The sequence below is a fragment of the Stigmatopora nigra genome, chromosome 8, assembly GCF_051989575.1.
Source record: "Stigmatopora nigra isolate UIUO_SnigA chromosome 8, RoL_Snig_1.1, whole genome shotgun sequence".
Classification (NCBI taxonomy): domain Eukaryota; kingdom Metazoa; phylum Chordata; class Actinopteri; order Syngnathiformes; family Syngnathidae; genus Stigmatopora; species Stigmatopora nigra.
In genome coordinates, this window is record NC_135515.1 from 4,796,526 (window position 1) to 4,802,833 (window position 6,308).

Sequence of the window (6,308 nt, forward strand, 5' to 3'; positions counted from 1 at the left end):
GAAATGTGCTGTTCCTTGGAAGGACGCAGACTTGAGCCCAGCTCTCAGGTTTTGGGTTTTTAACCCCCATCCCCACATTTTCAAAAGCATTTACTTTGAGGCCCGCATCTCCCTTTCCACCTCCGCAACCCCCTCCCAGACATGTGTGACAGGCTGAACTCGACGTGGGCTGCTCGGCAGACTACAAAAATCATTCATCTGTGCCTTGAGACGATAAAATCTGGATCTAATAAACGAGACTGCCCACGTATCCTATTCATGGGAAGGCGTAATACCAGCTAAATCCACTGGAGGGCTCTGTGGTTTAAGCCAGAGGCAAACTCATTGAAGACTTCAGTGTCCCCTTTTTATTCATAGAATAACAGGGGGAATTCAACAGCCACAAAGACATTTCAGCAATTTCATTCATATATATCATTTTCTACTGATATAAATCTAGTAGCTAAGATTCTAACTCAGATTTTTAAGTGTTAGGGAGACATGCTGAAGATTACCAACCATATTGTCAATAAATAAGCAGGTGGTATCTTTTGAATAAAGATATTTTTAAGAACAACTGGGGAATAATAAATGCCTTACAAGTTTCAACATTTCTTGTCTCTCTTAGTTTGAAAATAGTATGCCACCAATAGTGCATGTGCTGGTAAGATATTTATTCTGTATTACAATAAATCTTTCTGGAGAATTACTTACAAAATGATCTGGAAAAAAAATCCCACAAGGAGGACCAGCATCTATTGCCTTGTCCAATGGGTACCAAACATGACTGGATCATTTCTGGACTAATATGGTTAACACACTCACAGGGTTTTATAAAGTACATCTAGATGCCTTAAATAAGAAAGGAATGAGTCACTTTTAGGGAAATTCTTATGTGCGAGTCAGGGCACTACATACCCAAATGTGAGAGAAACCACAGCATTCCAAAGCTCTTAAAATGGGGCAGACCCACGTTGTCATCATGCTTGCATTGAGAGTAAAGTGTTAACACATGGTGTGTGTGTATGTTTGGGCGGGGGTCTATTTGAAATGCCAAGTCAGTAGTTGGCAATTTACGTGATTGCTATCTCTATGTCATTCATTCAATTTCTGAGCCACATTTTCTGACCCGCACAAGGGTCGCAGGGGGTGCTGGAGCATATCCCAGCTGACTTTGGGCACAAGGTGGTGGACAACCCTGAATCGGTCGGTGCCAATCGCAGTCTCTTATGAGACATTGTACTTTTTTTTCAACATTTTTTTCATTCTTAGTGCACAAGACTTGGATCAACACTCATTCCAGTGCAATGCTCTTGGACTAACAATATGTATTTCTGAAAACCACAGATAGAGGGCACAGTTAAGCCATGCAGGCAGGCTGCGGTCCTCGTTTCAGTCACAAAGATTTTTTTGACATCCATCGTACCATATCTTGTATATTGCTCTACTTTCAAAAGATAACCTAGTTAGCATTTCACAACATTTTTTTAAAGTCGTGTAGTCAGGACTTTTTTCCCCATTGAGTTAAATAAAATATGCAAAACATGAGCAAAATTTGATGAAGGCAAAATTAAAGTATTTTCCATCCCAACTGAAGGCAGGGAAATAGAGCACCTTGTTCTAAAGTTAACTGGGTTCAAGATATATAATCAAACAACTTTGATAGTTTTGTATTTGTTCCAATAACTTCATGACTATTATTTTCTTTATAAAAGTACAAATGCAGCATATTTTTCTGAATATTAAGTGCATTGAATTATAATGCACAGGTTCATTTTCATACATAAGACACCGTATTATAGGGTGCTTCCGTGCATACATTTGCAGTATTTGTTGTTTTTGTCGAAATCTCTTAAATGTATAACTATTTTTTTAGAAACATTCACCTTTTTTGTTCATTCACATAAATATGAGTTTTCTGAAGGATTCATGGACTAATATGACTTTCAGATCCAGACCACATGGGTATAGATACACAGAAGGGAGTAAGGTATTAGGGAAAGTGCAAAGAAAAGGTCAAAGAAACTGGGCTTCCGAGTAGGAAATGAAATAATATGGGGTCAAAACCAGAAACAGACTGTTTCCTTGAGGGAAAAAAAAAGCTTCTTTCCTCTCTGTACAGACCTGACATCTTTCAGCCAAGTGTGCTCTATAAATAGCTTTTGGTACAGAGAGAAGTGTGGGAGTGCAAAAGGGGCTGAGTGAGGTGTGGATGAGTGGAGGCGGCCGGTGGTTGGAAATGGGAACATGACATAGGGAGCCAAACAAAGACACACCTATTTGCCAGACAGCCGTGATATACTAAAGTGGGTGTGTTTGTACGTAGTAGTATTGAGACTCATCACTGTGGCTTGCACAAAGCTTTTATACCACATCATTTTGGTGGGTAACCTTATGAAAACTGTCATTCAGTAGCATGTTCCTTATCTATACTTTCAGAATTGTGTGGATTTTTTAATACTTTCAGTTTTTCTAGTATTACGCATACTACTCTTTGTTAGTGCCATTGGATACATATGGTACAGTATACAAATGGGCCCATAAAGGACCCAGGACACAAAACAGGCTCCAAGTGCTAACTATCCACAGACATGGAGCTCCTGTCCCATCTCATCACACTGATAAGTCATCCTGTGGAGCTACAAGCTCATCACCAGCTAGTTCCATTGTACAAAGTCGACAGGCCCACTCTTGGGTTGATGTTGTTATCATTGTCAACACTATGGGGATGTAGTAGTGCTTACACTGTATGTAACAGGTCAAGAGGGAAATGGTGACTGCATCATTTTAAAATATTAAATTCCGGCTGATTGTTACAGTTATCATTATTTAGGCAAGTTACTTTGGCAAATTCAGTTTAAGCAAGCAACTCTCTCCTTCCTCTCCTTCGTCCTTTAATGAGTATGTGCATCACCTTCAAGAGCTTACTCTGTTAATTACATGATAAGCATCCCCTTCTGGGACTCAAATGAAGACGAATATAGCGAAGTAAGACACCAATGGAAGGGTGGTTACTGTGGTTGAGTTAGCCACTGGGTGGGGTGTATTGGGTTTGGAAGGTGATGACTATGGGGGGACGGCAGAAAGGCTTAGCACCAGGCAAAGGTGCCACCTCAAAATGTCTTTGTAATAAATTATTTTATTTATTGTCCACACTAGTTATCCTTGTCAGGGTCATGTACAAAATACTCACAATTCAACAGTCTTATCTGCTGCATCTAGTTTGATTTTTCTTGCATCTTGTGAGAACAGCCCTAAAAAAATTGTATTGCCACTCCCCTTTACATAAACTTGGAACAACAGCTTACACCAAGTTTCATACAATCCCATTCCCATCAATATGAAATGCACTTGACCTACAATGTCAGTATCTGGTGGGAATATCCAACTACAACTTCAGGGGGTATTTTGCAAAATGAGTCAAGACTGTGACTACAAGTTTTTCATGTGTCTCATCACTTAAAACAATGAGTTTACTTCCATATTTTACCAAGTTACCTCATCCATTGTCTAAAAATTGAACAATGCTTGCATGTGGTCAAAACCAAACTGTGGCAGATTAAGTAACTCTGAATTGCTTGGAAATTCACATCTTTATACAAATTTAACTGTGGCAATCTCTGATTTGGATGGAGATGTCGGGTGCAACAGAGTATGTCTGTCCGTGGTATTTAATGCCTGTGAAAGGCTTGAGAAAGGAAAACCATCTGGAGGCTCTAGTGAACACTGGGCACCCATCGAATATTGAGGATGTTTGTCTGATTTACTCAGCCTATTTAGAAGTGTTTGGACAACTTGGCTGGGGGATTGGTGCTTTAATTAAAGATAATATCAAGAACTAATATTGCCATTAAGACTTCAGCCTCCTCACAGTGTAACAGTTATGCTTTTCTCTGGGTAAGGCCATGCCCTTTTAAATGAATCGACTTACCATACATATTTTCTCGCTTTTTCAATTGGTGCCAAGAGCAATGTGGAATTTTTTTCAACTCTTTAACCTAGTAGAGGGATGGTACATTGATACTGACAAGACAATATATCCTCACTTTATGTATTAATAGTGGGCTTTCATCTAAAAATATCACAGGCAAGAAATAAAAGCGTTTTCAATGGCAGAAAGATTAGGTCCATACTTCTCTTACAGATCTCCACAGCTTGGGAACACTGAAGCCCAAAATAGAATGTCAGCTCATAAAGGCCTTCATTCTTTGTAGTCAGCATACAGCAACAACATCTGCAGGGCAGTTTCTAAGGGGGGAACACATGTGGACAGGCTACAAAGACAGTGGCGATCCCCTATGAAAAGTTGTAGGCGGACCACTCTTTCTCTACATCACTCCTGCTTCTAAAATTCTGCTGCAAGCAGGACAATGTTAATAAAAGCTAGTTAATATCACCTGTCAGTGCTATCTTTAGAAGATCCAAAATGAGAAAATTAGAAAAGAGAAAGAGCTGACCATCTGGATCTGCTCACGACACACTGATGAAATGAGAATGAGATTTGGGATGATAGAAGTCAGACACAATGACAACAAGGGAATACTTGGAAAAACTCAGTGGAACAATAAAAACAATACTATGAGATTGACTGCTATGGTCATTAAAGAGTGCTGTAGCAATCATTTTAATTTCCAAACTGTCATGATATATATGTATGATTATATAAATAGAGAGAGTGGATTTGTTCTAAAACTTGTGGGCATATTTCTTACTAACATAACTTCTAAACTAAAAGTGTAAAGACTGTTGGGTTTTTCAGACTGCAATGTCTCATTGTAGATTATTTCTTTGCACCCCCCTTCAGGGAAATTTAATCACATTCCCATGGGCGAAAGGAATAGACATACACGTCACAGGATTCAACAGAGAATGGGGGCTTGGTATCTTGCTCCTTCATATATTAAGGAACAAGTCCTAATTTCCATTTTGTCAGGTCTTAATCCAGTCACTTTCCATTCCTAAATCAAATGAAAAACTGATAACATAAATACACCTCATGTTGTATGGTATAACGTTCACTTTGGTAGATTACTGATTTACTGAATACTCCCATTGTTCAAGTTAACCGTTGATAGCCAGGCTTTTACTTTCTGTTTATAGGAAAATGTCACAAGTCAAAGATGGCAGAAACCACATTCATCCTTTCCTGTAATCACATTTGTCTAAGCATTGCAGTGTGCACCTCTTGCCACATGCCAATAAATCATTTTCCTGCAGGTCTTGTCAATTTGCGTCCCCCCAAAAGGTCTACAAAGACAAAGAAAGTTTCAGAAAAAGCAGCCAGAACACCTGCTATTCTTCACCATGGACTTGACTCCCTCCCCCTGATTTTAGCCATACACTTCCAGACACACTCATCTCCTCATTCCTGCAGCTGAAGATTTACTGTTTAAAAGTAGAGACTGTCAGGAGGTTTGAAGCGTGTACTTTCTAATTCAAACAAATGCTGAACCGGAGGTCACAGAATTATCATGGAGGCACAAGGTGTTTCAGATGGTTCACAAGTGTTCAGAAGGAGAAAAAGAGAGCTGTGATCGGGTTGATATCTGATCTCTTTAAGCCTAGTAAATAAATAAACTAATAAAGTGAAAAATAAGCAAATGGTGAGATAAACCTTGTCTATTATCTGATGCCACTATCGAGGCTAAGCAGGCGGCTGCAGGATGTGCTGAAGCAAACTTCTCATTTCGCAGAAGAATGGTCAACATTTATGTGCTGCACGGGTCAGCAGGTTTCACGTGGAGGATGATATGATACCTATTTCATGTACCATAAATATCGTGACAGCAATAGTAAATATATTATTTTTAAACTCTTTGGGGCTTTATTTATACTTGTGCCCACCACTGACACATGTTATATTATGTCTTTCTTAGTGTTTTTGGTGTACCAGAAAAAACAGGTATATTTAAAATAAATTATTTTGCATTGCCATTGTCCTGAATACACCAAACTCAATGTGCACCAAATATGCAAGCACCTTTAAATTCCTTTCAAAATGGACGCTCTAACTGTGCACTTCGAGTCTTAAGAGAACCCTTAGTATCCAAACATGCAAGCATTGCATTTTGGGACACAATGTTAACTTTGATTACATGACACAAAAGGTTTTAGGACGAAAAGAAACTAAGACATGGCATGCAAACAAATTAGGACAAACTGCAAAACATCCAAAGCAAAAGAAGCAATGTGTCATCAATGAAATAAAATGTAGATTGATACCTTTAAAGCATGACTTATATTCTCATTTCACACCCAAAAAATATCCACCACCTGGCCATTTCAGTCAGCCATCTTGCATTCTACACTGCAAATCATCATGTTATCTA

General features: G+C 38.9%; 1 protein-coding gene across 3 annotated transcripts in view; it reads right to left on the reverse strand.

Moving 5' to 3' along the window:
* Nucleotides 1-6,308, reverse strand: part of fli1 (Fli-1 proto-oncogene, ETS transcription factor) — a 34,841-nt gene that overhangs the window by 28,029 nt on the left and 504 nt on the right. Inside the window, exon 1 of one of the 3 annotated variants that reach the window (XM_077722032.1) lies at nucleotides 6,202-6,275. The exons of the other annotated variants lie outside the window; for them this stretch is intronic. The gene's annotated coding sequence lies outside the window, so the exon portion shown is untranslated. Of the gene's footprint in view, nucleotides 1-6,201; nucleotides 6,276-6,308 lie in introns of those variants that run through there. 3 annotated transcript variants of the gene reach the window in all.